General features: G+C 40.2%; 1 protein-coding gene across 4 annotated transcripts in view; it reads left to right on the top strand.

The window, feature by feature from the left end:
* lrfn1 (leucine rich repeat and fibronectin type III domain containing 1) overlaps positions 1-21182 on the top strand; it is a 149514-nt gene that overhangs the window by 109885 nt on the left and 18447 nt on the right. For all 4 annotated transcript variants that reach the window (XM_046389431.1, XM_046389433.1, XM_046389430.1 and 1 more), the window contains one exon: positions 16145-16243. The gene's annotated coding sequence lies outside the window, so the exon portion shown is untranslated. The remainder of the gene's footprint in view (positions 1-16144; positions 16244-21182) is intronic.

Genomic DNA, 21182 nt, shown 5'->3' with positions numbered 1-21182 from the left:
CTCCAGTAGTCTTGTGGACTAAGAAGCTTCACCCGACAGCAGATAATGAGTCTTCGCTTTTGGGTGAACTGTTCCTTTAATCTGTGGATTGTAACCACAGAGAAATATAATATGTTGCTGTACACAGGGGAAGGTGTGGCAGTAGAAGAAAAAAAAGCACTTTTTTATATTATATTTTTTGTTGCGTGTTGGAGCCATTGCAGAAGAGGTAATAAATGTGCTGACTGAGTTTCTGTAAGAAAAGGCAAACAGCCTCTCAGTATGATGCCTTACAAAAGTGCCATGTTTAACGGTTCACGCTGTGTGTTTCTCTGGAGAATTGTGTCAGTGAGACCTGGCATCTCTGGAGACAAACGTAGCGGGACGTCCCAGGCTGCAGAAAAATGAGAGTTGCCAGATTAAGAGTATGCTGAAATGCAGCTTTCCACCCTCTGATCCAAACACCCACAAACGTTTAAAAATCTTCTTTCTTTTTTTTTCTTCTTTTCATTTTGTGAACATCTCAGGAAACACAAACAGCTGCATCAATTAAGACGGCATGTCAGCAGTTTGATAGATCAAATAAAATAAATCTAATGCGGATGAAAATGTGGAGTACGAACATGACAGGGTGAGACAAAGCATAACAGAAATTCATAACAGACATCATGTTCCCTTTTGTTTGAAATAAACCTCCCCTGATTGTGCAGCACAACAAGGAGAGCTATAAATTATTCAGGTGCTCCCCGATGGCTGCCCATTTACAGCCGCTCACTTGCATCTGACTGGACGTATCCTTCTGCTGTATTCCTCAGTGATCTGTCTGTTTTAAAATGGCAGCAAAATACATGTGACCTCAGAGTAGGACTTTGCCTTCACTGTAATGCTTAATTTATTCATTACCCTCTGCCTGTATTGGGAATGCGGCGCAAAGCCTGTGATCGTAAATAGTTTAGAATATCAAAATGAATATGAAGGGGGAAGGAACACAGAGGATTATTACAGCTGCATGTAAATAACGAGGTGAAATATGGCTCCTTCTTCATCACAGTGTGAGCACAACCAAGAAGGAGGTGAGAGAGGAATACCAGAATGCGGTGGTCATAGATAATAACACCATTTGCCGTATCGTAGCCCATGAAGGACATCTCTCTCCAGACGGCCCAGCATGTCTTAATGCTGCTGTTCCCCCGTTCATGCTGATGTGTGGCTTTGCTGTAGTGACTGGCAGGAAAAAGAGAAGATGGTTGAATACCCTCTCCGTGAGGCATTTCTTAGGTTTTTAACGCTCACATCTTCACATCTAGCTGCCTGCACTGTTTCAGCAGTCGGCTTTTTGCAGATGTGTGGTCGTGACACTGGAAAATGGCAAACAGTAATAAATTCTCACAGGATCTGAGGCTGCCTGTGTAGACTGGGACACTCCCTGCAGATGTTGGGTTTTATAAAGTTAGAACCCTTAATGTTTCTATGGAAACCAGCATAGCATTTGATACAGTTTATGATGAGTATTTTTCTTTTTCAGAAACATCCATTCATTATACTTACATTCATTGATCGCCTCTCTATGTGGTAGCCAATAAAAACAGGAAAAGAAGTCTGTAGAGCCAGTATTGGGCTTGTCGGTTTTGGGCTCCTGTAAAAACACAGCGATGCAGTATGGCGAACTCGGGGGGAGGAAAAGGAGCCGCTCCCTCTGTCGGTATCAGGTTCATTCTAAGGTATTTAAAACACAACGCTTTCCAGTTTCAGGTGATAAGACTGTACTCTAATCAAAACATAATTATGAATATTATATTCCATTTTGACCCTTCAAATCCAAACACTGGACCTGAGTACATAATGCTTCATTTGTTTGGAAAGCTAAGATTCTTGTGCTTTGATTGACGCGAACCGTTTTAAGATATAATCAAAACAGCAGGTACAGTCAGACAGCTCTCCTATGACGTTTGATGTTACTCCACTGATCGATAAAACGCTGATAAAAACAGACTCAGTAGCATCAGTTGATCGAAGCCAGAAACATTTAGTCTAAAAACACATTATTACATCAATAAACACCCACAGATTGCTGTTACATGTTTTCCCATCAGCTGGCAAGTGTCCTAATCTTCCACATGTTTTCTGTCATAGCTCGGGGAAGCATGTGAATATAAGCAATATTAAACATTAAAAGGGCAGCTGCACGCTCACCTTTTGATTTACACCTCACCTGACCCAGTGGGAGCCTCCATGTTGTGTCCAAAGCATCTCATTTTGGATTCAGGAGGAAGGATTTCAGACAGACGGACTCATAGTGGGAAAATGATTAGAGGAGTCACTGATCCATTTGTCTGAGCAGCGTCTGTGTTAAAAATGAGTGGACTTCTCAGTTTGTGTCTGCAAGTCCTTTGATGACTGCAGGCACTCAGAGAATGTTGAATGAGACAACCAACAGTATATACACTTAGATGCATTGTATTTGTCTCTTGTGTTTGCGTCAACGACGATCATTCATCAAAATCTGTCATTTTCAGCATTTTTTTTGACATTGGATCCGTTTTCAGTATTGCAGGGAGAAATGGAACAAGGAGGTAACCAACCCTGCTGTGATCTGCTGCTGAGTAGCATGAAATCAGATTTCAGTTGCTCATAGCGTAATTTAAAAAGGTCAGCTATTGACTGACATCTTTATTAAACCAATGTGAGTTTGTTTGGCTGCATTGTAAACAGATATAACTGCTTCTCTACTGTTGTATTTCCAACAAAGCAGCTTTTCATGTAATGTTTGGTGACCATGAGTGTTGGCAAATCCACAGGGATTGAAATGTCAGGGATTACTAAAATATTGTACAGTGCATGATAGGAAACGCAGGAAGTTTCACTGAAATTTGATGCGTCCTATGGACCAAACTGCTTTTAAAGTACAAAACTGTGTTCTTTTAAATCCACATATTTTTCATCAGAGCTGCAGTCGGTAGATCAACAGCATATATATAAAATCACAAAAGCTAAATCAGCTTTTGATTTAGTGTATATGCTGCTCTGGTTTCTCCGTTTTGGCTATCTGTTTTATCATTCTCTGCATGTATGCAGTTGTCAAGGGACTTACAGACACAAATTGAGGTCATGTCCACTCACTTTTAACAGAGACACTGCCCAAATAAATAGATCAATAGTTCCTCTAATCACTTTGCCCCTTTGATTCCCTCCGAAAATCCTTTTTCCTGAATCCAAAATGAGAAACGACGCCTTGTTTTTTTTAGAAGCACATCTCTTTGAACAGGATAATCATAATCATCATAATCAATCATCATAATCATTGTAGTTAAAGCACAGTATCCTAAAATTGAAATGATGTCAAGTCTATATACAATAATCGTCATAGTCTTTGTTAACTGAACATTTTTCAACAAAACTTGTCACAGGATTAGAACCGGAGTTTCTTTGTCACGCTCGTTGATCATAAGTCATGCACTGATGCTTATTGGGAGATGCGCGCGTCCTCGTGAAGCAGGCTGCTTACAGAGCAGAATCAGGGCTCAGCATCAGGGTGGCACTCTGATTAAATTCCTAGCCTGTGCTTGTTCCCTTCTGTCCTTTCCTTTTGGCAAATAAATTGAAGTGAGCTGACCTTTCATCAGATATGCGCAGCAAACTTGAGTGTTTGAGTTTCGAGAACCAGAGATGTTAACTTCAATTAATCAAGTGAACACCATTACAGCAGGTGACAGGTGCGAGACGGTTCACTGCACCATCCACATTATATTACTCATCATCACTCCAAGGCATTACTTTCTGACTTTTTTCCCAGTGGACAGAGCTGATCTGCTGGGCTCGGTCTCACAGTCACGCACTACTCAGCAATACTGCAAGCCTCTGTGGGGGCTGCCAGCCTGGGATTGCATAGTGCCTTCAAGATGGCTATGGTTTATAAGACGTTGGAGAACAACTGATAAGTTAGTGAGATTTGTATTATTTTGTCATGCATACAACCACGTCCAACCAGTTCTGGCTGTGTTTACACTATAAACATGGGCTACAGAAATGGTCCACCAAAAAAACAAACCCATTTCAAATAATCTGATTTTCAAACTATCATACATCTACATGATCTCGTATCATCTCTTATCTACATAAGAAAATTATTAACTAACATCATCAACTATATAAGGTGACAAATGAGAGTAAATACATAATATATATAATATATAATATTTTCAGTATAGCCGGCTAGAGGAGCAATTCAGGTTTCAGTTCATTTATTTACGTAGCACACAATCACAACAAAAGTTATCTCATGATACTTTCGAATTAGCAAATCTAGCCCAGACTCTTTAATTCAATTTTTTGGACAGAGAGACCCAACAAGACCCCCATGAGGACTGAAACTGGAAGGTGATTCCATAGGAAACGAGCTCGATAGCTAAAGGCTCTGGTTCCTGTTCTACTTTTGGTGGCTCTTGTAACCACAAATAACCCTGAGAGAAGGAGCACACAAGCAGTGATGCATAGCAGCAGTAATAATACCAGAAGTATTGGGACTGTAGATATGATAATGATAGTGAAGTATACAGAAGGTACTATGGTGATTATGATAGCAGTAGCAGTAACAATAATAATGGTAGCATCTGCAGTAGAGTAGTACTAGAATTAAAACAGATTATGACTAAACAGTAATAATTGCAGTAGGTTTCAAGCAGGACCACAGCAGGAGGTCCAACCACGATCCATGGGAACCTGCGAGACGAGAAAGCAAAATGGTGTCATTGTTTTGTAACACAAACTAAGCTACCTTCATCACTTGCTTTACATACAGTGCACCAATGGCAGCAGTACAGCCATGCGAGACTTGCGTTTCTTGCTCAAGGACACTTCAACACGCGGATTGGATTGTGTTGCATAGATTGAATCGGCTACTCAGATCAACTCTTTACCGCTTGCCACAGCCAAGCCCAAATATGGCATACATAATACAAAAAAAATCGTTCGGACGATCCATACAAGTCAATAAACTAGTCAGAAAGATTTATTTAAGGAAACCATTTAAGGTAAGGTCAAATAAGAAGGTCAGGATGAAGTAGAAGCTAATTATACCCAGTAGGCCTGTCTGAAAACTGTAGTTTGAGAGATATTTTTAAGGGTGCTGATAACTTTTACATCTCAAAACCCCTCACTAAGTTTCATAGTCAGAGAGTATGGAAGGGAAAAGTCACAAATTAGTTTCAGTTGCAAATATGTGCTTGACTCTTTGTTTGCTTGGCTTCAGATATACAACTGCAAGTGGTGTTACGAGTCATGTTGATGAAAATTCGATTAAATTAAAGCGTGGTTGATTTTCATGCTTGGAAAAGGCCATATGTTTTAAGTACTTAAACTGCAGGAAGCGCAACAGAGCAGATCTTACTTCTTGATCAGAGTTAAAGTAAACCCTAGATTCTGATACACAAATCTAACAGCAGCTTCCATAAAGATGATTTTGTTTTTTGTCTATTTTTTAAGAAATTAATAGAGACAAGTGGGTGGAAATCAGGAGTCCTGGATTCATTATCACCCTCTTGCAGAAAGTTTGGAGACATTACTTTATATCTTCAAGCCAGTCATTAAGACGAGTCTGCTAGTGTAATTTGATGGGATTCAGTTATAATTATTTAATTACAGAGTGTATATGAATTTTTTAGTGAAAAGGTTTTTAAACATGTTCTTAGTGTTTTTTTTTGTTTATTGTTTTTTTTAAGCCTGGAACTAGTGGGTGTTCACTGGGGAAACAGATATTGTGTTTGCAAACGACGTGACCGTGTTGGATCATCCAGTGTTATTGCTGTGCAGAGATAAGTGTGGCTGACAATGGAAATCAGTGTAGCCTAAAAAATTGAAAATTGAAAATTGAAAATGAACATTTGGTATTGGCTTTCATTATGTGCTGACAGAATCTTTTATTATATAATTAAACTTGCATTCAGAACTTCATTGCAAACATTTTTAAATATCAGTTTAAGCCTCCTGTGTAGATAAAGAGTGTTTAATTGAGGAAGGAGCTTTGCTCAAACCACAGGAATCATACAAACATGAAATACAGCTGAGATGATGCACAACCACCAGCAGCATGAAGCAAACGATCGGCAAGTTATGGTCTGAACCGTTTGAAGGGCAGTAACTGTGACATAAACCCTTTTCGGGGCTTTCAAGCAGGATGACCTGGTCTCTGGTGTCAACTGCTTCAGTGAGATCAAAAAGGATTCAAACAGAGCAATCACAAGCACAAACAGCAACAAGGGGAGCTCAAGGGAAACCATCTATGTGCCGTGGAATGTCTTAAAACCAATTTTAACTTCTCGACGTATTATTATTCATAGAATGTAGCAGTTTGGGGAAAAAGCTTTTTTCAAATCCTTGGAGAAATGTACAGTGTGTGTGAAATATATAAAAACTGCTGTGTCGAAATCAATAGCATACTGCAAATGTGTTGAAGAAGATGTAGTCCAATTTATTACATACTGACTGAATCCACCAAGGTGGAGAAGATCTCCAAAGTGACACACATTTAAAAGAAAAAATATATTTTTTCATTCCACGCTAACGTCTCTGAAGGCCTGGCACTGAGTGACTGACATTTTCACTCTCTAAGCTCTAGGTTTTATTCATGGAAATGCAGAGAATATTTAGAGAGGCCTATTTTAACATTTTATAGAGTTCCAGTATCTCACCAGAGGTGACTTGTTCCACCCCACATAGATTCATATCCATTATAGATGGCTGGCTCAGACAAGCCAGCAGGATACATATGTTTACAACTGTCAAATGCAGCAAGAGTCCTGAAGTAAAAAAAACAAAAAAACAAAAAACAGGTATCCATTTTAGTTGGATGGATCCCAAAGACCTTGTTGTAACATTATCTTCCAAGTATGTCAATAATACATACAGAGATGAGAAACCAAGATAGCTTCAGGAATATGCATTATGTTAAAGGGACCAGAGAAAATTCACCTTCAGTTTAATCTCTTCCAAATATACGCACTTCCTGTTAATGATTGCATTATAAAGTTGAAGCATATTGAACGCTGACTTTTATTCATCTATTGATAGAGCATCCATTCACAGTAATTGTTTTCTGTAATCAGCTAAACCTTGGATTTGCAAATGATGAACATCCTGAGCTGAATAAATGAACACTGAGCAAAACAGTAAAACGAGGGTGGAAATGATGAAGTTGCCTTGTGTTTTGTCTGTGGTGAAGCACAGGAATTGTTCAGTTCCTGCTTAAGAAGGTTGAACGAGTGAAACAGAATTTAATATTACCGTGGAGTACATGAAAGCTGACCCCAGGTAAACTCTTAATTAACTTAACTCTTAACTCTAAGTTAACTTTTTGAGTGAAAGCTCCCTTTTTTGTGTAGTTCAAGACCATATGGGGTAGTGAGGTGTTATGGGTATTTCACTTTTAAGCACATAGCTTCAAATGTGATTAATAGTTGATGTTTGGAGCCTGGTGGTTCTCAGTATTTGTTTGAAGGAGCTGGGGAGGTTTTTTCTACTTCCAAGGCTTTCTTTGTAGAGAACTCCTCCAATATTTTTTCTCTCAGATTCTGTGTCATTTATTAAACAACTCAGAATTTGTGCTCATGTATTTGTCAAGAGCCGAGAAACTCAGGAGCAAGAGACACAAATTCGGAGCTTTAATTGGCTCGGTTTGATGGAAAAACAAACCAGTCTAACTTGAAGGTAAACACATTTAACAGTTAACAGGTTGAGCTAATGAAGCTGTTTCTTCCCTGCCGTGAATCGATGTCCAAATCAGAAACAGCTGACCTTATATCGTTAAGCTATTTATTTATCTTCACAGTTAGGCTTTAAATGGAAACCTGTTTGGATTACACTCACAAGTCACATTTTCTCCTTGGGGGAAGGTAGTAATCATTTTTGTAAATGTTTGGGATGTGGTCATGGTGGACTGGAGGGGAGTAAAGTGTGCAGGACTTTGATTCCAGAGCCTGAGGTTCGCTTTCTCATGTGTGGTTTAGGCAAAAGGAGCACTTAAGGTTAGAGAAAATTGTTCTTCTCGTCGGTTAAACAGTAAGAAGAATGTGTGAATCAACAAGTATCGTGTTTAAAGTCACTGTTACCTTTTTTTTAACCGTGTCCACAATCCTTCCTTAGCTTTAACCAAGTGCGGTGCGTCCTTAAACATACACAAAATCAAAGGGTAAATTATGCTTTAGTTGCTCGGAGAACAAATGAAATTTGCTATCAGGTAACACTTTTCACATCCCTTTAGTGAATTGCCAGATATACATAAACACTTCTTTCCTCATTATGTTAATAAAAATCTTATTTAGGTGGCATTCGTTGGTTTCACAGCATATTTGCTGTTGCAAATTAGTGCTATATAAGCTTAATTTCTAGAGAATAGAGTTGGACACCGAGTTAAAAGGCGAAACATTTAAACCTGTCTGGCACAATATGTAGGATTTCTGCTTTAAAAAGTTGTTGCATGATTTGTTGAGTTATGTACTTGTGTTGTTCCAAATGTTTCCAATAATCAAAAATCCATAATTTTATTTAAGGTAGCAGTCCACTTCAGATAGATTTTTATTGCCATTAATTGTTGTTTACCAGCTCCCATGATTCCGCTACATACATTTTTTGTTTTGTACAGCCAAGGCTAATGGGAAAGTCATTAGTTTATCCAGTACTCATACCTTGTCCAAAGTATTGTACTGTACTATTGTATTGTACTGCACTGATCACTTCCAGTTCAGTCTGAGGATAACGTGATTGCCTTTACCAAATTTCATGGCTGTCCATACAGTTTCGTTTGAAAGATTTCAATCTGGACCAAAGTGGTGGACTGACAGACTCGTGCTGCTTGTGTGGCTAAAAACACAATAGTAACATATATGAAAGAAAAACTCTGGTGCTCCCCTTTTGAGTCCAGATGAGTTGGTCCGAACAAATACTCGCCTACAAAGGTAAACCAGTGCCCAGCTTTCCGTTTTGCTGTGGCTGTACCATGTCAGGACACAGGTAAGAAACAGGTCAAAAATTAAAACAGCCAGGAAGAACAAATCACTACAGACAAATGTAGTCAGTATGATATATAAAACAACGTGTCACTGTTGAACTTGTAAAGCCTGACAGTGAATGAAAGCACGGGTGAAATGAAGTGGTATGCAAAAGCACAGCTCAGTCTGCGCCTAATGTGATTGAGCCTTCACAGTGTTCTTATTGTGCAGCTTAGTTCATTTAATTTGTGTTACAGGAAAGCCAATAAAATAATTGAAATAAATTATTTTTTTTTTAGATTTAGCACCAGTGATATGTGAGCCACCTGACGAAATCAGATAAGCTCCTTGTATTCCTCCTTTGACATATTGGAAACACTATCAAACCTGTTCTCCCCTGTTTGGTCTCTTCATTCTGACTCTTGTCTCGACAGACAAATCCTGTTATAGTGGGCAATAAATTCAAGAACGAAAACACAAATTACAGAAACCTGAGCACTTATCAACCCAGGACAGAATTGGGATGTTTTCACAATGGGAAGGAATGAAGAGCCCTTGTTTTTTAACCTTTTTTGTTGCTGCCTCACCACCTCCACCACCTGTCAAAGTGACAGCTCTGGCAGCACTCGGGCACAACTCTGACATTAATTGCGGATGGTAAATAAGGAAAACATATCTGGATAGCCTGTGTGATTTATAGTTAGTCCCAGCTCTTGTTTGCAGGCAAGTTGTCACATTCATTTAGCAAATTACGCTTGCGCTTGGTGCTCTGTAAAATGGTTTTGCCCTCCCACTTTACTGGGGGAGAGGGGGTAGTAAAAATAACAAAAGCATTCAAATTTGTTGAGTCAGAATCCCTCAGAATCCTTGATCTCTATAGAGGGAATACACAGCAAAGTTGCAAACACTTTATTGCAGTTTTTTTTAAGTATTCAATTATTTGTACAAAATCTCAAGCCGGGAGCCCTATCACTTTCTCTTAACCCTGCTTAGAGGCTTGTATGTAACAGCATGTGCTTATACTTGTCGTACTAAGCCCTTGTAATCTTCATGCTTGAATTTGTGAACAGAGAACCATGTCTTTAACACATACTGTAAATGCTGATGGCATAATATAACCATTTGAAAAAACTTGCAAGAATTTCCTTGAGTTGTTTTTTTTTTTTTAATGATTCCAGAGAGTACAATGCAGCACGCTGTGATGCTGCAGCATAGATGTGCAAGAGCCATAAATATGGCTGAGTAATTACAAAATGAACAGTTACGGATTAAGGTAAGATTCATATGTATATCCCGTCCTCTATGATTCATTTTCCCGGAGACTACAGACCATATGCTTATGTAGGAGTCAGTGATCCATGAAATCACTTGGTTTTCATGAAGCTGATTTGCATTCTCAGGTTAAAGCTCAATGGGGCAGGAGAGGTAGTTGTAAAACCTTCATTTAGTGTATCAGACCTGTCTTTTCGTATTATGGCTGCACAAAATGATCAAAGAGTCACTATTACCGAAGTGATGGTGCACGCGATTGGCGTGAGACGTGCAGACAGCAACACCACATCCCGCTGTCTTTAACCAGTCGCAGGGTGATCCAAATTTGTATCATTCGTTATTATGAGTTCGTTTGTGTTCTTGCTGTTTGCAACATTTGCTGATTTAATGATTTTAGATGTGAATATTCAACCAAGCAAGTCCAGATGATAGCACGACGAAAATATCTTTCATATTAATGTCATGTTCTTCTCACAGCCACATTTAGATGCTGCTGCCTTTCAGCCGTCATCATATTTTGTTTTGTTCATGTGACATGAACACGTCAAATCCCCGAAAATTTCCATAAACTGCACCATGCGGTTTGGTGATGGTGCCAAAACCTGCGCATAGTGTGTTACGATTTGCAAACCTGCCTGTGGAAGGATTACGCATGTAATTGGTGGAACCATATTGCAAAGCCATCTTTTGGGATTTAGGGATGTGAAATTTAATCCTAGTGAGCAATTTGTTATTAAGATGAGCAATTTGTTATTGTGGGAAAATATAGTTGGATTTTTTTTTTTTTTTTTTACTTTTTTTATAACTATCATAAAAACACCGAGACACAGATTTACCTTCACCACAGCAGGGGTGACCACGAAGGTGCTGGTTTTGTATTAACATTGTTTGGGACATGGCACTTTGGGTGGTAAAAAAAAAAAAAAAAAAAAAGCTCCTTTTTTAATGTCAGCATGATAACTATAAAGTACAAAACATGTTGGTACATCAGCAGACTCGTGACCTTTCTGTTTCCTCGTCAAAACCTTGCGCCTACATTAACCACAATGCAGCTGGACTTCTGACGGTGCAGTCAGCAATTCGGGTGCATTAGCTCTATGTGAATGTACGTGTAGCCTGGAGCCGCTAATCTAAATCAGAGATGAGGAGCGAACCACAGAGGCGAAGTGAGTTCACGTCTGTTTCTTCATTCCCTCATTTCTAAACTTTTAATCGTCAGCTGACCCGAGTGACATCTCTTGAGGCAATTAATCAGATATCGCGCAGCTTCCTGTGGAGCCACAGAAGGCTCAATACAACTTTTCTCACATATGCAGTGGTATTCCCCAAGATCTGGAACCGCTTTGAAATGTAAAATCAGGAGTTCCCCATTAACATTAGGCCAAGAAGTCCTTTAGTCAAGGGCATGTGATATGGTAACAGAACATGTATTAAGTAGACCTTAACTTTGGTCAAAATACTATTTTCAAGACCAAGAATTAATTTAATGTGTTACTGTTGGATTTGCCTCATAAAGGGGACAAGGAGACCACTATTCCATTTTACACTCTCTTTTATTTAGTTGTATAAAAATGTCCACACTCTCAAAGGCAAAATTAACTTAATTATTTATATCAGTTCACTGCAATCTTAGATTAAATGATTCATTACTTGCCAGTTGCTTTGGATTAATAACATATTAGGATGTTTGATGTTTAGCAAACTATGACCGACAACAAGATTTTACATGATTTTGGCTGATCGTATCTCAAAAACATGTCCAGTCCCTCCCCAGTGTGTTCTAATTTATCTGGAGCCAAAATTATCTCAAAGACATTTCACAGAGTAAAAACAAGCTCGAAAGTGCTAATTGAAGAAGCATTTTATAATTTTTCATATATTGAGGTTTTGAACTGACGGTGGACTAACAGAATTTGCCATTGTGATGAGCAATTTCCTCTATTTTCTGACATTTTATAGACCAGAAAATGTATTAATCAATATATATTAAAACAAACAACAGGCAGATTAGCGGATAATGACAGTAATAATCAGCCAGATGCATTATAGTTTAGCTTCACTGGAGAGTTCCAACCTCAGCACAAAGACTGCACTTCCATATCGGGATTTGAGGACCTGATTGTAATGTGAGCAAAATCCGATGGATTGTTCAGACCTGTAACTTAACCCGTGTTGACGTGATTGGATAAAGTCTCACAGAAAAGCTTATGCACCTTGAGCTGATGCGTTACCTCACCATGTGATCCAGCAGCTTTGTCTGATTTAGTCTAACTGTAATGCAAAAAGCCAGGCCTTTTATTCTTTTTGGTAATTTGCCCTCTAGCATCACCAAATTCATGAGTATTGATTGGCTGGGGAAGACACACACACACACACACACACACACACAAAACATTCATATATTTTTTTGACCTCAAATGCCAAAGGTTTGTACAAGCTAATAAACAGCGAATTATTTAATCAAACTGCTCCTAAAAGCAATTTTCCTTGAAACTGCTTTTGTTTCATTTTAAGTAAAGAGCTCAGCTCGATTCGAGTTGGGCCAGCGGGAGACGAGCGTTCATCAGAGTCTGAAGTGAGTCTGTCTCGATTAGCAGAAATGGCTCAGACAAAAATAGCTTTTCATCCTCAATAATTACCTCACTCTTGCGGTTCTGTCCTCGGTTGACTCCTGGAACTTTGCACCTGTTGAAGAAGAAACTGGATGTATTTGCTGTGTTTAAACTCATTAGGTCCACAGTTAGTGACATATTTTCAATATGTTCACAGTTTCGGGGCATCGCTGTTCATGGGGCCCTATTAGGTAAATGTAATTACCTCTGACTGTGGCAACACAGCTGTTGAAAATCCATGAATACGTACAGTACTATGATTGATACCTTGTCATGTAGCGCGTATGATCTTGGGTGTAAATCAAGTCATTAATCAAAGTGGTGACATGAAGAGTAAATTACTGTAAAGCCTGGGGGGGTTGGAGGAATGGTCTGAGGGCGTTCAGTTTCCTGGATCTGCTGAGGATCAGTTTGACATCACAGTTATGACAGCTATCAGGCTACTCTACACCTCTGAACAGCATTGCTGTTTTCCTGAATGAGGCTTTGTCAGCCCGCTGCTGAGTCATGATGACATTGAGAATGTCCTTTAATAAGCGTATTACAGCTGCAGCTGCTTTATTGCTTGTCTTCATCTGTGGCACCGTGATTGCTGCAGGTAGGCAAGGAGGTACTGAAGGTGCTGAAAATTTTAATTTTAACCAAAACCTTTACTCCAGTCAGGCAGTTAAAAAAAAATAATTAAAGTCTTTGATAAATACACAGAAACCTCCTCACACGGCTGTGGTGGAATTAATTTTCCATACTGCTGCTATCCATTAAATGCTTTGCTTCCTTGTTTTCCTGTCAGTAAGCTCAGGAATTGCTGTCACTTCTGTCGATATCTGGAGCAAGGAGCACAAAGAAAGGCGACCACATCCAATATGAATGCGTTCACTCAAATCTATAATTGATTGAAGCTCCAAGGCATGGTTTGTGTCTGTAGATGGTCAGTGGGATCAGATGTAATGAGAGCCTGAAGGTTTTTTTCAGAGGTTTTCTTTTGCTGCTTCTTCAGAGCTGTTATCTAAGAAGGAGAAATCCCCCCCTTCTTTTTAAGCCAGTAGAAAGATAATTCTGACATTGTTTTCCAAATGTGTATTTTGTAATCTTGTGTGAGCTTTGTCAAAAAGTAAAAAAAAAGACAATTCTATTATTCTCATCTTTAGATAAATCAGTGTTGCTCTAATCTATTTTACCTGCTGTAGGCAGAAACTTCCAAGGAAATATCCAAGAAAATCTTGCTTGCTTCAGATATCTCACCTTCACTTCCAAGAAAATAATTTCTCCCTGCCTCTGCTATTCTCTCAGCAAGCTAATTGTTATAAATTATTACAGATAATGTTGTCATTGCAGGTACATTTATGTCTATTCCCAATCTAAGTCTATTTCTAAGTCCACAAAACACATATCGATGCTTGTTTTGCTCATCTTTTGAGACACATTATGTCCCTTATGAAGGTGATTTTCAAGGTTAAGGTTGTGTCTTATGGAAGAGATTGAAAAAACAATTAAGTCTAATTATTCCTGCAACCCGACTAGCATTTTTACTGTTTTCCGCACACATCAGTTTGTCTGTGTGTGGACTGACAGACAGACTATAAGCACAGTGAGGTTAGAAAGGAAGTCTCAGCTGCCCCTGTTGTCTTACCAGAGTATTTTAAGCAACAAAGCTGGCAGCGCAGGAACATGAGTGTCTCCCTAACAACTGTCTTTCTCCTGCCCATATAGGAGGAAATCACCATGATGGATAATGACTTGACATACTGTGTCCTTTGGCCAAAGTTGTCTGCCACTGAGGAAATTTTTGATCTGTCTTTTCCCGTCGCACGAGGACCCGGAGAGAAAAAAGCGAGAGAAGTAGAGAGGTGAAATGGTGTGGCTGCGAGAGGGAAAATGGAGCAGGGAAGTGGAGTGTTTGATACTGTGAAGGGGAGCCATGTTGGAGATAAAGTGAGACCAGCTTGTCCTGAGCTGACACTGGACTTATCACACCGGGCCAGGTGATGACTTGATGCTTGGAAACAAAGATAAAACCAAAAAGTCAGTTGTTAGGCCATCATGGACGAGTGAAGGACTTCGTGTTCGAAACAAATGTACCACTTTCTGCACCTCCCAGTGGTTGCTCAGTGTCACATTGCAGTCACACCACTCACTGTCACATTGGCTGTTGGAGTGGGCCGCAGCGCCGCCATAAACACGAGTAGAGGCAGTTAATATGCATGGCATGATAGACTGTGAAATGATAGACTGTGAAACACATGACACCTACGCTCCTACTTTGTTTCTTGTCTTCATTTCTTAAAGTCTGACATGGCAGCGTTGACTCCAGCTCTAGATGAATTGAAAAGGACTGGAGTGACGTATCAGAAAGCAAAATCTTGCATCATAAATACTTCATTGGCTGGATGAATAGCTGAAGGTGACAAGCCTAAAGGCCCTCTCTGAATACAAATTGATGTACAGTAGAGCTGGAAAGAGGAACCTGAGTGGAGAATTGTGTTTTTTTAATGCATGAAGGCTCTCTGCAGACAAATGCGAGCGATATGGTAATCTCTCCTGGGTTGCGTGCTGCCGTTCTGCAGGCAGAGCTGCAACATGTCATGTAGCTTGTTTTGAATTTTAGGGACAAGTGAGAAACTGAAGGCGTATGACCTTGACAGTCACCTCCCTCCTGTCTGCGAAAAAAAAAAAATATATATATGAAAAACTTTGCTGTAAAATTAGCCTCCTAAGTGAGAAGGAAAACCTTATCTTCATCCATCAGCTATGTACTTATGAGGGCAATAACTGTATGTTAAAGCATGCAGTATTTATTTGGATGCATTTATCACCTTATTTACTCAGTCAAAAAAAATCTCATCATGAGCAGAAAAGACCCAGGCCTTCTTTGTTTTTCACAGATAAATTCCACAGCTGTGTCAAAATATGATAAATTTTTCATTACGCTCCCCTTTACACTTTGTTCTCCTTAAGCTACAATGATGCAGTGAAATATTAATGACAGGACACACATTCATAGTCATGCTAGCTCCGACTCTGATTTTCTGTTGCCTCTCCCACTGCTTATGCTTCTATCCTGTTGTTTCGTAATCAGATCAGCGTTCATATCGCACCCAAAGCTGCCAAGTGGAAAGGGGAGCAAGCTCAGTCAATAAGATTATGAATGTATGACTGCTTCGCTTGTGTGTTGAGGAATGTTGCCTCCTTTACCAAACTACTGTGTAGAAGGAGATGATAAACATCCCACAATGTGTTAAACCAGCAGCCTCAACATGTTCTAATTCGAACAAAAAAAACCCTCATCTCTTTGTTCTCTAGGTGGTGTTTTCCTGTAATGCCAGCTGGAGTCACCTTTGACCGCCGTCTTGTCGGGATGCTGATGTGAAACCTGCGATGGAGACCAGGGCTTGATATCTGGTGAGGTTGTCGTGTCTTACAAGTCACTGCGTAATGACTGTGAGCGGTTGCAGCTCTGCCTTTCGCTGTGGCAGCTCTTCTGTAACTGTGCCGAAAATGTTGTGCTAGCAGTGGTGCATCAGCAGATTACAGATCCAGTGCTATGTAGATCACCACTGGGAATTTATTACAGAAACTACAGGTGCAGAGCAGAAGTGGGTCAAGTTTGCAGATGCTTTTTCTTTTTCTTGCAGCATTTGTTCAACACAGCCATAAACAGTCATATGGGTGGAGTTAGTCAAATCAAAATCAGGTTTATTGGCCAGGTTTATTGGCATTTACTGTCCGTTTAGACAACAACTAAAGCTAAACAAAGAGGAGCAAACGTAAAAAAATATGGTTTGTATGTACACACAAGTATGAGAAAGCAGAGACAACATTCAATATCTGGAGGGTTCCAAATACTGTGTGGGAGTGTACTGAATAAATATCGCATGGCTAATGCAGCAGGTAACTTTATATGCATATATAAGGGGGTTATGGACAGTACATACCCCGTGCTTCTATTTACATTTGACAGTAATGGATAATATGTACATTATTGCACCATTTGTATATTACACTGTAATATACATAATTTATAAGTACAGAAGATGCTTTGGTATGAAGGGATAAGTGCACAGAGTTTGTTTCATGAGAGTGATGGTGTCTGAAAGCAAACTGCGTAGGTTTGCTTTTAGAAGTGCTGGAATGTAATTAAGTCAGAGGTTCTTCAGCAACAAAACAAAAAAAAAGAAGACATTTATTTCTTTGTTTACATTTAAATAAAGGTAACAAATGACGTTATTGTGCCTTCCATAAATATGGTAGGAAACAACAATAACAGAAAAATAATTATTTTCAAACATGCGGAGGAGGTAGTAGCACTTTTTCAGCCTTGAGCAGTGCCTGCAGTCTTTTTTCTCAGACTGCATACAGCCCCCAAGACCTTCAGGTAGAGGAAAATCTATGTGCAGCCTGAAAGTGGAAATGTGGAGTGCATGAAGGGACAAAAGCTCAAAAGCTGTTTGTTAAGTTTTTTTAGCCTATCGCCATTTTCTTCTTCTACTCTCATCTTGATAGTAAGAGATAATTGTTCAAAGAGCTTTCTGCAAGAAAATACCAACAAAGCACCCCACCCATGTTGTAATTATGACCTTGTCTGTATGGTTGTTCTCTGCAGCCTCTTTGTTGCCTACTTTTAAGCTACTAATCACAGACTAAAAAGCAAATCTCACCTGTAGCATCTTACGACTTGTCTGACTTTACTTACGTATTTCAACATATTTGACCCGTGTGTGTCACTCTGTCTGGAGTAGTAGCGTAATTGACTGCATTTAACTAACCTGAAATGGGCCATAAAATACTGTTCAAAACTCTGCAGCAGTACATAAACCCAATTTCGTGTTTCATTCGCACATTATATAGCATGAAACTATTAATTAAAACCCAGTACACAAGAGGAAAGGGTTAATGATCTGTGCTGCGTCTTCAGAGGGCAGTCAGCTGAGGATAATTGTGTGCATCTGAAGAGCAGTAGGTACCTGCATCCCCTTAACATCTGTCTGCTGTACTCAGAGTAGGTTTGCATCCTGAAAATGTCATTGCACCACATGTAGGCGCTACGTCTGATTCACTCTGCTGCCAGTAAGTGTACTTTGCTGAGGGTGTAGTTTAGGGAAAAGGTCTTGGAAATTCCCCTGTGGGTGGGGGGGGGGGGGGGGGGGTTTCAATAAGCAGAGGGGTGGAGAGGTGAGCTTATTTTGCCTTCCTCTGACCCTCTGTGGACAGAACCCCAGTGATTTCTGTGGTCAAGGGGTCATCGCACAGTGCTGAGAACAAAGAAATGTGATGGCTTCCACTTGTCCTCCTGTGGTTCAAAGGGAACGGCAGGGCAATGCTAATTAACCAGCTTGTGTTACTGAATTGAACATAACTGCTGTTCCCGTCACTGTTCCCCCTCCCCCTCCTCGCACACCTAACAATCAGCATCTACAACAGTCATGCACTCTGCATAACTCTGCATATTTTGTGTACCGTGAGACATGCTGTTCCGATTCTGTCCTAGAAATGAAAATAATTCCCATAGTTACCTTTTTAACCCTTTTTGAGGAGAATCGAATTCACACTTCGCTGTCAAGTGAAAGCAATTTGCGCCCATATGTATTCTTTGGGCATTTCCGCCCAGCTGTTCTTTCGAGTGTAGTTTAATCCTAGCTGTCAAGTTTGAGGGTGATAAGAGGCGTAACAACAGGATAATTCCCCACCAGTTCATCTCTTGCTGGCACAAAATTATGGTGCTTACAACTTATAAAACTGGGTTCTGTAAGTAGGTAGTGAATACGTGTTTTTAATCAGGGATCGAAGGGAGAGTGAGGAGGAGGTCAAGTTATTACCCTGGCATATTCAAGATTCCACTGGCAGCACTGAGCATACACGCCTCCCTTTCCCAGTCTTGTGTTTTGTGGTCTGCTTCTGTAACCTGAGTCTTGCAGTGAGTGTTTCCAGGAATACGCAGGATGGAAGGCAGTGACAGACAGCGCCGAGTAACAGCTTGGGTTATTCTTGAGGCTTATAGCACATGTTTCCATGTTAAGATATCATCCCTGCAGCTGATTCTTGTTAACGCAGCTCTAATCAGCCACCGAAATTAAGCTATCCACGCCATGTCATCCACGTCCCAGAATAACAAGGGCTTTGTGAGTTTGAAACGGCGTATCTGAAGCTGTTTCAAACAAAAGTGGAGGAAAATATAGTAAAATCAAACGCACCTGCATGCGCGCGAGCACAAGTCAGATACAATAGATGTGTAGCTCCAGGGGAGTTCTGCTCGACGTCTCGGTGCTTTCTCTCGCTCCCTCTCGCAGTCAAATATCTTTTTGTTAGTGCAGATGCGTTCAGGGTTGGCAAACACATTGAAGACTGAGTCACTTAAACAGTCTCATCTTGACACACAGCTGACTCACAGTCTATTGATTTCTTTATACATCGTGTTCTTTTTTGTAGCGTTTGCTATGTATGCGAACAAGAGGGGAGGGCGTAGTTCGAATTCCTCCGGGGCACGTGTGTTTGTCTCGCAGCAACATCACAAGATTAAAAACTCAGAGGTATGGTTAATGAAACATGGAGGTGCAACCTTTTTGAATAAGCATCCTTATTAGTTACAAGAGGCGCATGTGAGTTAAAGAATCCATTTACAGTAATGGCCAAGAATAGCACCATCAGTGCTCGTGAACATAAATAAGCCTCTCTCTCCCCGAGCAGCACAGCAGAGAACCTCTTATCTGTGTTGTCATGCGAGTGTAAAGCCCGGAGCTCATTCATTCAAAATAAAAGGTGCATTATATTTTGATGCAACTTTTACTGCTGTGCTTGAATCCAAAGAGGCGAGCTCTAAACCTAAAAAAAGGTATCCGTAACCACAGGGAACAACAAAAAAAAACAAAAATCCTACTCTCACTTTATAAATTCATTATTTTATATCATCAGAGCATCCAAAGTTACAGAGCAGGACGAACACTTCTGTCTCTGTCTTGGCAGTCGGAGACAGACTTTGCAGAGCTTTTGAGTGGAGGTTCAGTGATACAAACAGAGGCATGCTCAGACATTAGAAAAACCTATTTGAATACTGTAAATAAATATTTTTTCCCTTCGCAACAACCCAGAACTGTAACATATCTCAACCAGACTTAATTACGCTGTGTAGTGTCTGCTTTATGAATATTATATGTTCAGACGCACAAGTTAGGTTTCAGAACTTCTCACTGGAATTGTGTTCTGCATTAATTAATGTTATGTGGTGCTTTTTCAATGCTTCTCTCTCTAAAATACATGTTCATGATGATGTCTTATGCAAATACAAAATGTTGTTTATTTTAAGCGCTATCTTTAAATATCTGCCATAGCTCAAGGGAGAGGCCTCTGCCACCTGCTGTGCCGGGACAAGCACAAAATAACTCCCCTCACTACTCTTTTATCATAAATGTAAATGTCTAAACATCTCCCTCAAGTCTCTACCCTCTGCTCTCTTAGTTGCTCATGATATGATGTGCCCTGAATCAGTGTCCATCTCTGCAGTGTGCACTGGCCAAAGCAAGGCCGTGACAGGAGCCCCCTTCCTTTCATATCATTTACCAAATACAGCGTATGGGAGTAGGCCACATGATAGTGGCAGACAAGTAGCTGGTTATGAGCCACAGCTCCTCCATTGTCTAGCATGCTGGAGAAAGAGTGGGAGCCCCTAAAGAGGCCTGGCAGAGACTCTGCTTCCATCTGCCTGCATGCCTCGCCATGGAGCCCAGCTCACACCACTTGAGATTATACTCACGTCCAAGCTGTTACTGTAATTTGCATTGGCTCACAGGCAGAGAAGAGTGAGGAGGAGGAGGAGCTGCACATGAGGCAGGGATGTTATAAGTGGTCCTGGCAGCACAATGAGCTTGCCTGGGTGTTACATTATGGACAAGTGGCATGGACAGAGCTATATTAAAAGTACAGTAATGGCACTGAGCATGTTTTCCTGCTGTCCAAGATTATGGTCTGTGTTGGTACAGAGTCAGTTATAAAAAACATGAAGCGTTTGGAGCAATCCCACTCATGTTCAGAGTCGGTGTTGCATGCTTCATAGCTGCATTGTTCTCAGTCAGTCACAATATATGAGACAAATATCTGCAATTCTGTGCTGTCTGTTAGGCACTCCACTAATTAGCAAGTGATATGTTAATTTCTTCACAGTTCATTTAAACAAGAGGTCACACACCTGGAGAAAACCCACGCAAACACTGAGGAAATAAGCAAAGTCTACACAAGAAAGGGCCACAGCCGAGGATCAAACCGGGAGATGAAAACCGGGCGAGCTGCTGCGCTGGCCTCTCTGTTTCAGATCAGACATCAAACCTGGGGTGTGATTGTAAAATCGTCT

Source organism: Scatophagus argus, chromosome 5 (assembly GCF_020382885.2).
Source record: "Scatophagus argus isolate fScaArg1 chromosome 5, fScaArg1.pri, whole genome shotgun sequence".
Classification (NCBI taxonomy): Eukaryota; Metazoa; Chordata; class Actinopteri; family Scatophagidae; genus Scatophagus; species Scatophagus argus.
Note: the sequence above shows the minus strand (reverse complement) of the source record. Positions and strands in the feature narration are given on the sequence as shown.